Below are 19,384 nucleotides of genomic sequence, written 5' to 3' on the forward strand. Positions count from 1 at the left end.
TTCTTTATAGTTCATTCAGGTGTTCATCCTTAGGTACAAGTTCAGTCTTGCTCGTTTTGAAAGGTTAACTAAGCCTTTTTGTTTTTTATATGCTACGTTTCCTCCATCTATTTTTGTTACGATTTATCTATGGAAGAACCTGGGACCTTTGGCCTGTGCAGCTCCCCATGGTCTGGAGGTTGCTGACTGTAGCTCATGGTGTAGCTCTGGGGGCGCCTTGGCCCTTGCTGTTCCCTGCACACTGACAAGCCTTAGCCAACTGTTGTGATTGTGCTGACGCAGGCGTAGGGTTAGGGGGCAGCTGTGTTCTCATCAGGAGACATAAAATGGCTGGTGTTTTCTCCATGTGAGCTTTGTGTTTTAGGAAGTCCCTGACCACATGTGGAGAGTAGATTGCAGAGGTCAAACCAGAAAGACCAGTTAGGCCCTTTGTGTTTATCCAGATGAGAGCCTGGAATAGGGGCTCTGAGAATGGAAAGAAATGCTGGGTTCCAGAAAGTCTTAAGAATTTGTGTGTATAAGACTTGACAACTGTATTGGAGGACAGAGAGGACGAAGGAGTTTCTTCATGGGATGCTGAGAGAATGATGAGACCTTTCAGTGAGATGGCAACACTTGGAACTGTTGGGGAGTGCTAATAAAGGGTTTGGTTTTGGATATACTGAGTACGAAGTGCCTATGAACCCAAGAGGAGATAACTGAGTTCACAACTCTCAAGTGTTATTTTTAGCTACTTCCTGTTTACCATGAGTGTATTGTGACTTTAAAAAAAAGTCACCACAAAAAAGATTTTATCAAATATAAAATAGGCTTTCAAGTCCAATATACGTAACTTCTGTTGATGATAGAAAAATGTAGAAGGAAAGTTCAAAGAAGGTCACATTTAATTAAAGTAGGCCTACCACAGTAAATAAATGAATAGCAATCACAGGAGTGAAAAGAAAAAGCAAGGGCCTGACAGAGCTTTATAGCCACATGGGTGTCTTCACGTTACTTTGTGGAACTGAAGCCAAAATGAAACTTCGGGCAGGCAGCACTCCAGGAGGAAAGCATCAGCTTGAGAGAATCCTCCTGTTTCTCTAAAGTTAGAAAAAGAGAAAAGATTCTTGAGGAAGCATGGGTAACCATTCGGGCTTGTAACAATGGAGTGAGCAATTTTGAGTTCATGTCTGCGATTGATTTACAGGAAATTCACTCTTAGAAGAAAAAAATCTGGGGAAAGGAGAAGATAAGAATAAACCCACAGATATTGTGAAAACTTTATAATAACTTTAGTATCTTCCTGCCCTAAACTTTTGGCCATGATTTTGAAAAACCAAATGGAGTTTGCTGTTTTACCTTCTTTGGAGAACTTGTTGACATGGGAGAGATATTGAATATTACTGAATCCAGTTTGAATCTTTTCCTCTTGGTTTTTTACCGTGGCCTTTCATTGGTCAGAAAAGATGCAGAGGCTGGGATTGCATTCAGTTTTGGGGGTGGGAGTCAACTTTTATTTTCAAAACGACATAACTAGATTTAAACTTGGGAGTGTTTAATGCACATGGCATGTTGATGATAGCTTGCAAGGTTGGCTCATAATCGAAACTTAGTTTATTCATTAATTTTGTTTTCCGGCAACATGTGAGGTAACACATCCTGCAATTTTTTTTATGATTCACAAAGAAAAATCCTAAACTGACTTTTCCGCTTTACTGCCAAATTGTTTTTTAAGAAGTACTCTGAAACTGTGTCCCAAGGACATTAAATAAACATTATTGGTACAGACCACTGTTCATAGGCATTACTTTATTGTCTCTCTTGAATGTAATTGGCTTCAAAGCCAAACAGAATCACTTTGGGGAGGATGAGAAATGCTTTTCTGCAGAGTGATAAATTATTTTTCATTCCTCAATTAACTGCCTGGGCCTATTTGGTGTTTTCTGTCTGCCTTTACCATACAGTACCTTCTGCCCTCTACTTTCAACCAGACTGAACTCATGCTCTGGGTTCCTTCCTGGTGATCTCACAGTGGGATTTCCCCACAGCATTGGCTCTGCCCTGTGCTGGAAAGTGCTCTGGGTGGCCGGGTCTCAACCAAGCTCCACCCGCTAAAGCAGGCCCTGGGCCCAGGTCCTCTCTGCCTGCAGGATGCATCTGGCTGGCTGCTTGTTTGGTGTCCAGTTTACCCTCTAAGACCTTTTCAAACCTTTTTGAATGTGACCCATAGTAAGAAACAAAGTTTGCATCACAACTCAATACACGGTGACTTTAATGTGTGTGTGGGTGTGTGTGTGTGATATATAAATATAATATATATAGATATATAATATATAAGATCAATATATGAGTGAAAGTTGCATGAATCAGCCCTTGCATATGTCATGTTTTGCACCCCACAATTTTCTATTCTATTCCATTTCATTAAATTCCACTAAAAATATACTAGTCAGGGACGCCTGGGTGGCTCAGTCGTTAAGCGTCTGCCTTCAGCTCAGGTCATGATCCCAGGGTCCTGGGATCGAGTCCCACATCAGGCTCCTTGCTCAGCAGGAAGCCTGCTTCTCCCTCTGCCTGCCGCTCCCCCTGCTAGTGCTTGCTTGCTCTCTCTCTCTGACAAATAAATAAAATCTTTAAAAATATATATATATATACTAGTCATAACCCATTATATTTATTTCACAATCTATTTATAGCTTGTGATTTAAAATTTGAAAACTCTGCCTAACATTCTAATAAACACATGATTCCTTTTCAGAGAACCCTTTCTTAATATCCCTCTTAAATCTTGCCAGTGAAGGGACTGCTTTACCCTTTGAGGTGGCCTCTTTCTTCCATAATTTGAGTGTTTAGAGTACTTGTTCCTAAAATATATTAGGAAGCATCTTTTTTTCATTAGGAAAGAGTGCAAGTCTGTGATTGATGATTGCATTTCAGGTTTTCAGGGCTGAATGGAATAAATTCTGCAGCACATTATTTCCTCTTGGTGCCTAGAATAAAATCAGCCACATCTCATTTCACTGTTTCAAAAAGGCAATTTCAATAAAACCCTTAGAAAGCATATTGTAAAAGAGAACAATTTTGATAAAACATTAAAAAATGGGAATCTTGAGTAAATATTAACCTTACTGAGGAGATTATAAGAGAAAGTAAAATATCTTTTCATGTATCCTAGCACTTTAAAATCTGCCTCAGGGGCGCCTGGGTGGCTCAGTTGGTTAAGCGACTGCCTTCGGCTCAGGTCATGATCCTGGAGTCCCAGGATCGAGTCCCGCATCGGGCTCCCTGCTCGGCAGGGAGTCTGCTTCTCCCTCTGACCCTCCTCCCTCTCATGCTCTCTGTCTCTCATTCTCTCTGTCTCAAATAAATAAATAAAATCTTAAAAAATAATAAAAATAAAATAAAATAAAATCTGCCTCATTTTGGTTTTGATATTTTCCTACCATTAGGGTGGTAAGATTTAGCAAATTGAGTAGCGTTTTTGCTTTGTTAAGGTGTCCTTCACTTTTTAAACTTTCTATTGCAGGTAATTCTTTGCTCTTTTGCATGTTGTGTTGTCAGAATATTGGGGGATTGCTCTTTAAAATAAATGGGAGTGGCGCGCCTGGGTGGCTCAGTCAGTTAAGCGTCTGCCTTCAGCTCAGGTCATGATCCAGGGTCCTGGGATCGAGCCCCACGTCAGTCTCCCTGCTCAGCGGGGAGTCTGCTTCTCCCTCTCCCTTTGCCCCTCCCCCTGCTTGTGCTCTCTTCCTCTCTGTCTCAAATAAATAAATAAAATCTTTTAAAAAAAATAAATGGGAATAAACTCATGTTCAAGTAGCGGTGGGAAGATGGGTACAGGATGGCAGTGATGGCTGGTCGGACTCTTTAAGGTCAGTGTATTCATTGCTGGGGCAGCTATATAACAAAGTACACAGACTGGGTGGCTTAAAACAAATAAATGGAGGCTAGGAGCCTGAAATCAAGTTGTCAGTGGGGTTGGTTCCTTCCGGAGCCTCCAAGGGAGGACCTGGCCCATGCCACTCTCCTAGCTTCAGGTGGTTGTAGGCAACCCTTGGCATTTCTTGGCTTGTAGATACATCACTCATCTGTCTCTCACACATACCATCCACCACCCACACATGTCTACTTCTTATCCCTCCATCCTTCCTATATAGATATGTTGTAATTTTAGTTAGATGGATTTTAAGTGTTTGCATATTTTAACAAGGCAAAAGTTATTGACACCTAAGCCCTATTGTATACTAGGATCTCTTTTCAATTTGTGTACAACTTTTGTTTCTTTAGGATTAGTAACAGCGTTCTTGTTTTATCTAGTTTCCTATATATTTATCACTAATTATCAACCAGACTCTCACTCAGTTACATAAATCTTCTCCCAGTTAATTCACACAAGACGTTCTTAATGACATTTTAGGTTTCCCCCGCTATCCAAAAATAGAGCTTTCCTATAAAAACCTACGTAAGCTGAAATGGCATAAAGCAAAGAACCAGTTACCATTAATTTATATGGAAATATTTTTTAGTGTGCCCAGACCCCCAAAATAACCTGTTTTAGGCTGTTCTGATAACTTAGGACACATCTTGCTAACGATGCACAAAATAAATCCAAATAAAGTGCAGATGCTCAGACACAGTTTTGGCAGCCTGATGCTGAGTTACCTAGTGTAGTTCCCCGGGAAGGAGCCTGGTGGCGTCACTGTCACTGCTTGGCTGCTTGCTGCCTCCCAACTGCTTACTACAATACAAATGCTGAATGCTATTTTCGCTTTTCTACTTCTTTTGTCAAAAGGAGAATCCTCTTCAGATTTCTTTCAGTTAGCAAAAAATGCGTACTAATGTAGGTCTTTCATAAAAGTGACGTTGTATAATTCAAAGTTTGGGAAGGCAGGAGACACCTGTATTCTTTTTTTTTTTTTTTACAATTATTTAAGACCTTTATTAGCGGGTGCTTGCCGTTTGTTGATTTTTTTGAAAAAATCAAGTTGTAAACTTTTTATTACAAATTAAAAATGAGGTTCTTAAAAATCTCAACTTGGCCAGATATGAAACAATTTAAAAACCTTTAAAGATGGGGTGCCTGGATGGCTCAGTTGGTTAAGCAACTGCCTTCGGATCAGGTCATGATCCCGGAGTCCTGGTATCGAGTCCCGCATCAGGCTCCCAGCTCAGTGGGCAGCCTGCTTCTCCCTCTGACCCTCTCCCCTCTCATGCTGTTTCTCTCTCTCTTGCTCTCTAATAAATAAATAAATAAAATCTTAAAAAAAAAAACCCCCAAACCTTTAAAGGCGTATTGAGAAAAACTAGGTTTTTTGTTGTTGTTTTTTTAAACATGTTTGTCATTACCAAAAAGAGCTGTCTTTAGGTAAAAATACACCTGTATTCTTAACGGTTCATCTTCGTGAAGAAGGAACTGCCAGAGCCTTTTGACTTAATGTGATCTAGATCTGCTGTACAGCTGTTGACTCGTTCTCCTTTTCTATCTTGTGTTGGATTCCCTGTGCTGTGAGAATCATGTTGTCCTCTTCCTAATTTGGTGGGGAAATTCTCCATTGGTTTCCAGAGAAAGTGTCCGTGAGAGGTGAATTTCAAAACCTTGGATGTCTGCATGTGTTTATTCTGCCCTTGAGCTTGAACGTAGCTTGGCTGGGTATGGAATTATAATCTGGAAATTGTCTCCCTGTGTTTTGAAGGTGTTGTTCCACTGTCTTCTAGCTTCCAGTGTGCTGTTGAGATGTCTGATCCCACTCTGATTCTTGATGCTTTTAATGAAACCTGATTTTTCTCTCTGAAGCTTTTTTGGGTCTTTTCTGTCACCAGTGTGAAATTCTGGGTCTTGGTTTGAGATGGGTCTCTTTTCAGCCACGTCCTATGCATCTGATGGACTCTTTAGGTCTTGAACTCCTGCACTGTAGTTCTAGGAGATTTTCTTGATATATTTGATTTCTTCCCCTTTGTTTTTCTTTGTTTTCATTTTTGCTTCTCTTCTTACTCAGGTAGTCAATCTCTGGGGCCAATCCTCTAATTTTCTTTTCCATTTTCTGTTTCATTGTCTCATATCTCTCTCTCTTGATATTTCTCTAACTGCGTAATTTTTTTTCCCAAACTGCATTTATCATTTTGTTAATCTGGGCCTCTTCTTTCCTATTATGGGATTTCCTTAAATCTCTGGTAGTCATTAATTGCCTATTCATATATGTAGAATTTTATATTAGTTTCCTCTTGTAGCTGAAACGAATTACCACAGACAGAGTGACTAAAACAATACATACAGGCTTATCTTACACAAGATAAGATGTAAGATTAGAACTCCAACATGGGTCTCACTGTGATAAAATTATGTTGTTAGTAGGACTGCATTTCTTTTCAGAAGCTCTGGTAAGAGCTTTATCTGGCTTCTAGAGGCCACATAAATTCCTTTGCTCGTGGCTTCCTTCCTACACCATCTAAACCAGTAACATTGAATTTCTTTGATTTTTCCTCTGTAGTCACATCTCTTTATGACCATAGCCAGCCAAGAATTGATGTGCAACCACTTGACCAGGTGCCCCTTAGATCATTGTTTTTATACTTTTTTCTTTGCTTTGCTCCTCTCTCTCACTCTTTTTTTTTTTTTTTTTTACAGATTTTATTTAGTTATTTGAGAGAGAGAAAGAGAGTGTACATGTGGGGGGAGAGGCAAGGGGCAGTGGGAGAGGGAGAAGCAGACTCCCTGCCGACTAGGGAGCCCAGGACCCCCGAGATCACAACCTGAGCCGAAGGCAGACACTTAACTGACTGAGCCACCCAGGCACCACTTTTCTTTTTTTAAAGAGAGAGAGAGCGTGCACATGCATGCACCTGTGTGCACACGCAAGGGTGGAGGGAGGGTACAGACGGAGAAGGAAAGAAAATCTTAAGCAGCCTCCATGACCAGTGCAGAGCCCGACCCTGAGATCATGACCTGAGCCAAAATCAAGAGTCGGACACAACTGACTGAGCCACCCAGGCACCCCTCCTTTTTCTTTCTTCTAAGGACTGCATTAGCTGCATCCCACAAATTCAGACATGTTATATTCTCATTATCATTTGCAGTAATTTGTATTTGTTTGTAATTTGTTCTTTGACCCATGAGTTATTCAGAAGTGAGTTGCTTTTATATATATTCAACTTTTCTAGGTATCTTCCCCTTATTACTATTTTAATGCCTTTGTTACAAAGCATACTTAAAATGATTTCAGTCCTTTGATATTTACTGAGACTTGTTTTATAACTCAGCATTAAGTAGGCTTTGGTGAATATTCCATGTGCCCTTAAAATAATGTGTGTGCTTAAAAAACTACTAGAACTGATAAATGAACTCAGTAAAGTCACAGGGTACAAAATCCATGTTCAGAAATCTGTTGCATTTCTATACACTAATAATGAAGCAGTAGAAAGAGAAATTAAGAAAACAGTCCCATTTACAGTTGCACCAAAAATAATAAAATACCTAGGAATAGACTTAACCAAAGAGGTGAAAGACCTGTACTCTGAAAATTATAAAACATTAATAAAAGAAATTGAAGACAGCACAAAGAAATGGAAAGATATTCCATGCTCATGGATTGGAAGAACAAGTATTGTTAAAATGTCTAAACTACCTAAAGCAATCTACACATGTAATCCCCTTCAAAATATCAGCAGCATTTTTTACAGAACTAGAACAAATAATCCTAAAATTCGTATGGAACCACAAAAGACCCTAAATAGCCAAAGCAATCTGGAAAAAGAAAAGCAAAGCTGGAGGCATAACAATTCTGGACTACAAGTTTTACTGCAAAACTGTAGTAATCAGGGCACCTGGCTGGCTCAGTCAGAGGAGCATGCGACTCTTGATCTCAGGATCCTGAGTTCAGCCCCACATTGGGTGTAGAGATTACTTGAATAAAAAAAAAACAAAAACCTGTAGTAATCGAAACAGTGTAGTACTGGGGCAAAAATAGACACATAGATCAGTGGAACAGAATAGAAAATCCAGAAATAAACCCACAATTATATGTCCAATTAATCTTTAACAAAGGAGGAATGAATATCCAATGGGGAAAAAAATGGTATTGGGAGAGTCACATGTAAAAGAGTGAAACTGGGCCACTTTCTTTCACCATACACAAAAATAAACTCAAAATTGATCATGGACCTAAATGTGAGACCTGAAGAACTGATACAACTCAACACCAAAAAAACACAATCCAATTAAAAAATGGGCAGAAGACATGAACATTTCTCCAAAGAAGACTTCCAGATAGCCAACAGACACATGAAAAGATGTTCAACATTGCTCTTCATCAGGGAAGTGCAGATCAAAACTACAATAAGCTATCACCTCACACCAGTTGAAATGGCTAAAATCAAAAACAAACAACAAGTGTTGGGGAGGATGTGGAGGAAAAGGAACCCTTCTGCACTGGGGGAATGCAAACTGATGCAGGCACTGTGGAAAACAGTATGGAGGTTCCTCAAAAAGTTAAAAATAGAACTATTCTATGACTCAAGAACTATCCTTTGACTCAGTGATCACACTACTGGGTATTTACCCCCCAAATTTAAAAACACTAATGCATGCACCATTTTTTTTACTGAAGCATTATTTACAATAGCCAATTTATGGAAGCAGCCTAAGTGTGCATTGATGGATGAGTGGATGGGCAGGATGTGATATGTATAAATGGAATATTATTCAGCCATGAAGAAGTGGGGTCTTGCCATTTGCAACAACATGGATGGAGGTAGAGAGTATGATGCTAAGTGAAATAACTCAGAGAAAGACAAATAGCATATGATTTCACTCATATGTGGAATTTAAGAAACCAAACAAATGAGCAAAGAGGAAAAAGAGAAACCAAGAAACAGACTCTTAACTATAGAGAATAACCTCATGGTTACCAGAGGGATGGTGGGAAAGAAGATGGAAGAAATAGGTAAAGGGGATTAAGATTACACTTATGATGAGCACTGAGTAATGTACAGAATTATTGAATCACTGTATTGTACACCTGAAACTGATACAACACTGCATGTTAACTATAGTGGAATTAAAAAATAAAAAATAAATAAAAAAATAATTACATTATTTACAACATATTTGGGGTCAAATCCAAAAATCCTTCCCAAGACCAGAATCAAGGAGTTTTTTTGCTGTGTTTTTTTCTAGAAGTTTTATGATATTAGTTCTTATGTTCAAGTTTGGTCTATTTTTAGTTGATTTTTGTGTATAGTATAAGATAGGGGTCCAGTTTTGTTCTTTCTCATGAGGCTATCCAATTTTCTCAACACCATTTATGAAGACACTATCCTTTTCCCGTCATATATTTTTGGCTCTTCTGTCAGAAATTAATTTGCCATATATGCATGAATTTATTTATTTTTATATTTTATTTTTTTAAAAGATTTTATTTATTTATCTGACAGAGAGAGACACAGCGAGAGAGGGAACACAAGCAGGGGGAGTGGGAGAGGGAGAAGCAGGCTTCCCGCTAAGCAGGGAGCCCAATGTGGGAACCGATCCCAGGATCCTGGGATCATGACCTGAGCCGAAGGCAGATGCTTAATGACTGAGCTACCCAGGCTGTCCTATGCATGAATTTATTTCTGGGCGCTCTATTCTTCATTGATCTACATATCTGTTCTTATGCCAATGCTATACTGTTTGATTACTCTGCTTTGTAATATTGTTTGCTGTCAGCAAGTGTGACACCTCCAGTTTTGTTCTTCTTTCTCAAGATTACTTTGGCTTTTCAGAGTCTTCTGTGGTTCCACATGAATTTTAATACTTTTTTTCTATTTCTGTGAAAAATGCCTTTGGAATTTTGATAGGGATCGCATTGAACCCATGGATGGTTTTGGATAGTATGGACAGTGAGGACATCAGCAAAGAGTGCAGCCTCTCCACCCAGATGTTACCTCTGATGAAGTACTCTGGGCAGACTTCCAGACTCTGCTTCCCCTACCTCCCAGTCAATGACTCGCCTCTCTCCACTAGCCCCGGCCCAGGAGCACTGGTGTTAGCTACCTCATGGGAACTGTCCGGCCGGCTGGTCAGCCAGCCTGAGCCCTGACCCCTTCCTCAAAGTATTTTTGAAGTGGTTGAATTGCAGAAATGGGTATCTGGAGGGCTGGAGGGGTGGTGGGAATGGGGAGAAGGTGAGGAAGGTTCACTAGCTGGTACCTCATATCTTCACAGAGAAGCCATTGATGGCCACTCAGCCTTATAAAGCAGGGTTTGGTTTCTAACTTTAAAAAAAAAATTAGTTCTTCCAATTCATGATCATGGGATTTACATTTATGTTCTTCAATTTCTTTCATCAGTGTTTTATAATTTTCAGTGTCAAGATCACTTACTCCCTTGATTAAATTTATTTGTAAGTATTTTTCTGCTATTATAAATGGAATTTTTTCTTAATTTCTCTTTCTGATAGTTCATTGTTAGTATATAGAAACACAACTAATTTTTATTTTGTATTTTATTTATTCATTAGAGAGAGAGACAGAGACAGCACAAGCAGGGGGAGCGGCAGAGGGAGAGGGAGAAGCAGACTCCCTGCTGAGCAGGGAGCCCGATGTGGGACTCGATCCCCGGACCTGGAGATCATGACTTGAGCTAAAGGCAGACACTTAACCATCTAAGCCACCCAGGCACCCCACAACTAATTTTTATATATTGACTTTGTATCCTGCAGCTTTACTGAATTTATTTATGAGTTCTAATAGTTTTTTGTTTTTTGTTTTGTTTTGTTGGTGGAATCCTTAGGGTTTTCTATTTATAATATCATGTTATATTTAAATAGAGGCAGTTTTACTTCCTCCTTTCTGATTTGGATATGCTTTCTTTTTTCTTTTTTGCTTAATTGCTCTGGCTACTACTTCTGGTATCATGCTGAATAAAAATGGTGAGAGTCAGCATCCTTCTTTTGTACCTGATCTTAGAGGAAAAGCTTTTCGCTTTTCCTGTTGAGTATGATGTTAGCTGTGGGCTTGTCATATATGGCTCTTATTATGTTGAGGTATGTTCCTTCTATACCCAGTTTGCTGAGTTTTTATGATGAAAGGATATTGAACTTTGTCAAATGCTTTTTCTGCATCTGTTGAGGTGATCATATTATTTTTATCCTTCATTTTATTAATGTGAATATATCACATTTATTGCTTTATCTTAGTTTCATTGATCTTTTCTATTGTCTTTTTAGTCTGTTTTATTTATTCCTGCCTCATTTTCATTATTTCCTTCCTTTTACTAACTTTGGGCTTAATTTGTTCTTCTTTTTCTAGTTCCTTGGATATGAAGTTAGCTTGTTTATTTGGGATCTTTCTTTTTTCTTAGTGTAGGCTTTTATTGTTATGAACTTCCCTCTTAGAACAGTTTTTGCTGCATGTATTGTGTTTCCATTTTCATTTGTCTCAAGATATTTTTTGATTTCTCTTTTGTTTTCATCTTTGACTCACTGGTTACTTAGGAGCGTATTGTTTAATGTTCACATATTTGTGAATTTTCATATAATTGATTTCTAGTTTCATACCATTGTGGTTGGAAAATATGCTTACTACGATTTTAATTTTCTTAAATTTATTAAGAGTTGTTTTATACTTAACATATGATCTATGCTGGAGAATGTTCCACATGGGCTTGAGAAGAGTGTGTATTCTGCTACTATTGGATGAAATGTTTTATATATATATATATATATATATACACACACACACACATATGTGGTCTATGTGTATATATATCTTTATGTATATCTGGTCTAATGTGTAGTTTTGTTTTTGTTTTTGTTTTGGTCTAATGTGTAGTGTAAGTACAATTTTCCTTATTGATTTTTTTTTGTCTGGATGATCTATTCATTATTGAAAGTGGGGTATTGAAATTTCCTACTATTATTGTATTGCTCTATTTCTTCCTTCAGAACTGTTAATATTTGCTTTATATATTTAGGTGTTCCTATGTTGGGTGCATAAATATTTACAAATGTTATATCCTCTTGATAAATTGACCCCTTTATCATTATGTAATGACCTTCTTTGGCTCTCGTTACCATTTGGCTTAAAGTTTATTTTGTGTGATCTGAGTATAGCTACTCCTCTCTTTTGCTTTCCATTTGCATGGAATATCTTTTCCCATAACTTCAATCTATATGTCCTTAAAGCTGAAGTGAGTCTCTTGTAGGCAGCATACAGATGGGTCTTTTTTTAAAGAAGCTAAATTTTATTTAGCTTCTCTATTTTTTTGATTGGAGAATTTAATCCATTTATAATTTAAAGTATTTATTGATAGATATGGACTTAGTTGTTAATTGTTTTCTGGCTGTTTTTTAGTTCTTTTGTTCCTTTCTTCCTCTCTTACTTTCTGATTCAATGATTTTCTGGTGATTCCTTTCTCTTTTGGTTATCTGCTATAGGTTTTCTGCTTTGTGGTCAACATAAGGCTTACATCTTATAGTTTTAACAGACTGTTTTAAGTTGATGACTTGCAACACATATAAAAACTCTACATGTTTACACTCCTTTCCACCACATTTTATGTTTTCAGTGTCACAATTTACGTTTTTTAATATTGTGTATCCATTAACAAATTATTATAGTTATTTTTAATATTCTTTTAAAATTTATACTAAAGTTATAAGTGATTTACTTACCACCATTACAATATTAGAGTATTCTGAATTTAAGTATATATTTATTTTTACCTGTGAGTTTTATACATGTTACTAGTTAGCATCCTTTCATTTCAGCTTGAAGAAGTTCCTTTAACACTTCCTGTAAGTCTGGTTAGTGGTGACGAACTCCAGCTTTTGTTTGTCTGGAAGACTCTTTATCTCGCCTTCATTTCTGAAGGACAACTTTGCTGGGTAGCGTATTCTTGATTGGAAGTTTTTTATTACAACACTTTGAATATATCATCCCACTTTCTTCTGGCCTGAAAGGTTTCTGTGGAGAAATCTGCTCATAGTCTTATGAGGGTTCCTTTGTATGTTAACAAGTTACTTTTGTTTTGCTACTTTTGAGATTCTTTATCTTTAATTTTGGACAATTTAAATGTATCTTGTGAGTCTCTTTAGATTCATCTTTTTGTAATTCTTTGGGCTACCTGTATCTGGATGTCTGTTTATTTCTCCCCACTTTAGCCATTACTTCTTTGAATAAACTTCTGGCCCTTTCTCTCTCTTTTCTTTCTGAGACCCCTATAATGTTTATATAGGTCCTCTTGATACTGTCCTATAAGTCCTTGAAGCTATCTTTATTATTTTTTATCTTTTTTTCTTTTTGTTCCTCTGATTGGATGAATTCCACTGCCCTGTCTATAAGTTTACTGGTCCTTCTTTCCACTTGATATAGTCTGCTGATGAATCTCTCTTTGAATTTTCCAGTTGTATTTTTATATTCTTTAGCTCTATGATTTCCATTTAGTACTTTTTAATATTTTCTCCCTTTTTGTTGAAATTCTTACTTTTTCCATACATTGCTCTCCTGACTTTGGCAAGCATCTTTATGATGATTATTTTAAACTCTCTATCAGGTAATCATTCATCTTCATTTCATTAAAATTGCTTCCTAGAGATTTATCTTGTTCTTTTTTGGGAGCATTTGCCCTATTTGTTCATTTTATTTTGAATCAAATCCCAAACATTCATTTCATTTCAGTATTTATTTCTGACATATTTAATTTTAAATATTTGAAACATTTACATAGTTCACAGTGTGCCATGTCAGAATCATATTACAAATATTACAAATAATTCCGTGATAAACAACCTTATGCATATGTGCTTTTGTATTTATGGAGGTATATCTTTGGGGTAAATTTCTGTAAGTGATATAACCAGGTCAAAAGATAAAATGCTTATAAAATTGTGTTAAATTATTGCCAAACTGTATCCTATGGGAATTGTACTATTTTGCACCCCTAACAGCATTTTAAGAGGGTCCCTGTTTCTCTACAGCTTTTACTGGAGTGTTTGTCGTACTTTGATATTTTTACTAATCTGGATGTTACCTTGTTGTTGATTTAATTTACATTTCTTTTATTATAAGTGGAGATGAGAATTTGGGAGGGGAGATATTTACCTTTCTTTTTTGTTAACTGTCTTCTTTGTCTTTTGTTCATTTTCCTAATGAGATTTTGATCTTTTCCTTAAATTTTAAGAGTATTTTGTATGTTTGGGTAACTAACTGTATTCAGGATATATGGTGTAAATATTTTTTACCAATTTGTTATTTGTGTTTGATTCTGGTGTTTTTTTCCTCTTATGCAAAAGTTGTTTTAAAATTTTTGTATGTCCAAAATGATCACTTTCTTTTTCTTTTTTTTGTTTTTGAATCATAGCTGGAAAGTCTTTCCCTTCCCCAGGTCACAAAGGAATTCATGTTTTCTTCTAATCGTAGTTGAGATGCCTTATTTATTTAGAGTTTATTTTGTTGTATTCTGCGAGGTGTGGATTCAACTTTATCTTTTTTCAAATGACTGTCCAGTTGTTCCAGTATAACTTGTTTAAAGTTACTTCTTTTTCCCTGTTTATTTTTGATGCTGCCTTTATCACATGTACCAAATTTCCATGTGTTTTACACCTTTTTCTGTTTTGCTTCATTAGTGTGTTTGTCTCTTCATACGTCAGTCCACTCGGTTTTGATTGGTGAAATTTTACGGCATGTTTTCTTCTCTGGCAGAACTAATCACCCTCCATCATTGTTCTTTTTAATTGACTTCCCTGGCTATTCTTGCATGCTTAATTTTTTTCTTACAATCAAATTGACTATTTCCAGGTATTGTTTCTTCTTTTATCCCCCCAGGTATTGTTTCTTACATGGTCGGTGGATGCTTGCATAGTCTTTGACTAAAGCAATGACAGCAATAAGGTGTCCTACTAAACTCTTTGAAACATATTTTACATTGTACACATCTAAATGTAAAGTATGTTAAACTTATAGAATACCAAGGTACTTTTTTAAATAGGCAAAAATCATTTGATTTAGCTTTGTGAACAATATGGGCAAATCTATGTTATTCTCTCCTATTCTTTGTAGGTTTCAGGATTTTTCCATTATAATGGGTTCTTTGATAATTTTTCATTAGATTTTGATAGGTAAGGACTAACCCTAATCCTTTGAGCTCTGTCATTCCAATGACACAGAGGTCTTGTTATCAAATTTGAATCATCTTGCCTATCATGTTTCTCCTTCTTATCTTTTCAGGCTGGACACTAGCCCAGGCTGGACACTAGCCCACTGGTCAGTTAAAAGAGATTACAATTATAAATGCTGTTTGATTCTATTTAAATATATTATGCTTGGATGGCATACTTGGATATTTGGTTAAGACTTTGTGTCAGTGAATTACACATTGGAATAATGACATAGCAGTGCCTTTTCCCATTTAACAACACTGCTCTACATTTTATTCACATTAGCTTGGTATATTTTGCCATTCAAATTAATTCATTTTCTCTACACATTATTTAGAATACCTTTTTTAAGTAAAAAAGAATATTCTCTTTAGTTTCTGCCTTTGTATAATTGATTCCTCAGTATTCTGCTTGAGTGGAACCAACCTGACCTAAATTTTTGTATTTTAGAATTTAATACTTAGGATATTGAATTCTAAGCTTTCAAATGAAATTAAGTGGTAGTATTCTGCTATCCTAAATCTAGTATTTTAATGAAAATAGAAATATGGATAGTGGGAGAAAGTGTTTTTATATTTTAGGGCTGATAATTTATTTTTCCTGAAGATTTTTTTTTTTTTTAAGATTTATTTATTTTGGAGAGAGAACAAGCAAGAGCATGGGAGGTGGGGGGAGGGAGAGAGAATCTTAAGCTCTGAGTGCAGAGCCTGATGTGGGGCTCAGTCTCATGACCCTGAGATCACGACCTGAGCTGAAACCAAGAGTCAGACCTTAACCAACTATGCCATTCAGGTGCCCCGATTTCTTAATATACTGTTAATTTCCAATCTATCATACTGTTATCCTTCCAGCACTACTTTTACCAAGTAGGGAATAAAGTAGATGTTGAAAAAAGAAAGCTCATTGTCCATTTCTGTTAATTGTAGCCCTGTCCAGCTTAAGGAGCTGATGGTTCTGAGTGTGCAAGTTCAGGCCCACTAGCCCCTGTACCAACTATACTTGGAGTAGTACGTTAGGAGCCCCAGGCTGAGCAGACATCGGTGGGGAGAGGAAGAGTTGTTCCATGCATTCTGGATGATTGTTATCTCATGTTCCTTGAGTGGGTCTTGAGCAACCATATGAACACGGAGTCCTGATATCTCTTCTTCTAATGTCGCCTCTTTTCTCACATTTCTTGCCTTTATCTCTCTTGGTGTCATGGACGTGGTAGGGCTTGGAACCCCAGATTGTATTTCTGCCTGGCTCTTGGTAGGTCTGCTAACTCTAGCAATTTCTTCTGGATGGGTTCCTATTGCAAACTTGGTGACTTTCTTTGAAAGCACTGTGCTTTCCCTCACCAAGAAGTAAAAAACAATTCTAGATTCAGATAGTCTTGGATTCCATTGTTGGCTTCACCATTTAATTTAATGTTGTGATCTTAAACAAGGAATTTTCCTATCTAAATGCCAGTTTTACAATTTATAAAATGAGCATGTAATAACCTAATACGAGTTTTGAAGATTAGATGAAATAAAGTATATAAAGGGCTTGGCACATACTATGTGCTTACTTAATATGAAGTACAACTTCTCTCTTTCCTCTCAGCTATAAATAGTGAATTTTGCTTGATGATGCAAATGCCACCCTTAGCCACCTGATCAAACACTTGGAATATGGACACCAAACCAGGCCAGAATTTAGCTGAATATGCCCCTTGGATACCTGGCCACCCACTCAGAGGTCCCTGCATCAAGTCTCTCTGAATTCCAGGCTTACTCTGCTCTTGGCAAATCACTGTCGAGGCCCCAATGTGCTTCACAGGCGAGGCCACACAGCTTAGAAATCCACTTCCTTTGGCTAAATTTTATGGGAATAACTTACAAAATTTACCATATTACTGACATTTAACATTCATGGTTAATTTTCATGTTTAACTTACAGAGGGGAAAAAGATGAATCACAACTGCCATTAGTCATGTTTTTAAAAACAGTAGTAATACAGGACTCTCCTCTAACTATTGGAAGTCCAAACACGCAAAGACATTTGGTCGGAAAATCGAATGACTTTCTATCAGATTACTGTCTTCCCAACGCTTTTAGAATGAATAGACTAATTTATATTTTAAGATAGAAGTGACCTTATTTTGGCATATTTGGGTCATGTGACCAAGTGCACCCTGTAGGCAGAGGTGTGGCTTATTTACGTAGACACAGTTGCAGTGAAGCTGGCAAAAGTGAAGTTGCCCTGCTCTAGACCTCTTTCATTTTCTCTTACATTTGTATTGATATAAATATCTATTGTCTCAAATAAACCAGATTTTTTTTTAAAGATTTTATTTATTTATTTGAGAGAGAGAGAATGAGAGAGAGCACATGAGAGGGGGGAGGGTCAGAGGGAGAAGCAGCCCGATGCGGGACTCAATCCAGGGACTCCAGGATCATGACCTGAGCCGAAGGCAGTTGCTTAACCAACTGAGCCACCCAGGCGCCCATAAACCAGATTTTTTAACATTAATCTTCTACTTTATGAATTTACTGAGTAAATATGTTATGGGCTTATAAAACTATGTTGTCTCAAAATGAGAAAAAGGATTGTTTTGAGTTCTGCTTTTTGTAAAGGTTAAACAGAGTAGAGCCTCATTTAAACATAAAAGTACATAAATTTGCCTATACCATGGATCACATCATGATTTTCACAATATAGTCACATATGGAAAAGCCTGACATAAAACTGTTTGGCTGTAAAAAGTGCTAGGAAACAGGACTCATAACCATAATAACATTATAAAGGGCGTTACGAGTTGCCCCATTGTTTCTAGTATTTATTTTTTGTATACTATTGATTCATTTAAATAAATATCAGTGATTTCTTGACCCCTCTTTGATTTTAAATACCAAACTTCTGTTACTCCACGTATTTACTTTAACAGTATTTGTGTAAATGAAATTAATATATAAAAAGTTAAACAAGATTATGTAAAGAGTATTATGTGAATCTTGTAATCCTAAATGTTAATCTTTTCAGAGATGGTTATTTTCTAAAGACTACATATCTATTAAAACTATATGAAAAAAATTTAATCATTTGATCATTCTTAAATCTATACAAATAAAAATAGATGCCAACATTATTATTAGACTTCTTTTTATTAGTTTTTTTTAATCAAGTAAGCTGTCCAATTTTTAGTAATAGAGACTTAGATTGCCTGTTTCTCTCTATACATAATGGATAGTTCAAAAGGCATTTATGATAATGGAGGCAGTCTGTTCATATAAAACTGGCATAAAAACTTGAATCAATGAAGCTATTACATTTTGGAAAGATTTTTATGCCTCTTTTCTTCCTTTGACAGCATGATTCATGGAAGCAGTACATCTTGATAAGCTCTATGCCTTTCCCCACCAACGCCATAGCCCTCAACTTAGGCAATTAATAGTTCATTTTCGTGCTCACATCATTCTGTGTCACATAAATTCATTTAAACTCATCTGTGAAAGTATTATAGGCAGCAGTTTTTAAACTTTTTGGAGTCAGAACTCTTTTACATTCTTAAAAATTAATGAAGACATCAAAAGGCTTTCTCTGGACTGTATCGATATTTAAGTATCAATATTTACCATATTAAAAATTAAAGCCAGGAATATTTAAAATATGTATGTGTTCACTGGAAAAGTCCATTTCTTTTTTTTTTTTTTTTCCTTTAGGGTGAAAAGTCCATTTCATAGTAATATTAAATAACATATTTTTAGGAAGAAATAACTGTATTTTTTAAAGCAAAATATTTAGTGTGAAGAAGGTCATTGTTTTGCATTTTGCCTGTCTGCTGTATTCGGTCTGTTTTGGTTGACTTATATGAAGAAAATACAGCTACTTCACATCAATATGTGAAGAATACAAGATTCTAAGGATCTATTCTAATATTCTAAGGAGTACTTTAAGAATCTTCTCAGATAATTATGGATACTCTTTTTTTTTTTAAAGATTTTATAGTATTTGGGACGCCTGGGTGGCTCAGTCGGTTAAGCGTCTGCCTTCGGCTCAGGTCATGATCCCAGGGTCCTGGAATCAAGTCCCACATCGGGCTCCCTGCTCCATGGGAAGCCTGCTTCTCCCTCTACCTGCTCTGCCTGCTGCTCCCCCTGCTTGTGCTCTCTCTCTCTGATAAAAAAAAATAAATAAAATCTTAAAAAAAAAAAAGATTTTATGTATTTATTTGAGAGAGAGAGAACATGAGCGGAGTGGAGGGGAGGGGAGGGGCAGAGGGAGAAGCAGACTCCCCACTGAGCAGGGA

General features: G+C 36.8%; 1 protein-coding gene across 5 annotated transcripts in view; it reads left to right on the top strand.

Annotated features, from left to right (window-relative positions):
* The window catches only part of DSE (dermatan sulfate epimerase), a 77,415-nt gene that overhangs the window by 41,475 nt on the left and 16,556 nt on the right, over positions 1 to 19,384 (top strand). The window contains exon 1 of one of the 5 annotated variants that reach the window (XM_034990354.1): positions 15,100 to 15,219. The exons of the other annotated variants lie outside the window; for them this stretch is intronic. The gene's annotated coding sequence lies outside the window, so the exon portion shown is untranslated. Of the gene's footprint in view, positions 1 to 15,099; positions 15,220 to 19,384 lie in introns of those variants that run through there. 5 annotated transcript variants of the gene reach the window in all.

Source organism: Mirounga leonina, unplaced genomic scaffold (genome assembly GCF_011800145.1).
Source record: "Mirounga leonina isolate KUSES-001 unplaced genomic scaffold, KU_Mleo_1.0 Mir_53, whole genome shotgun sequence".
Classification (NCBI taxonomy): domain Eukaryota; kingdom Metazoa; phylum Chordata; class Mammalia; order Carnivora; family Phocidae; genus Mirounga; species Mirounga leonina.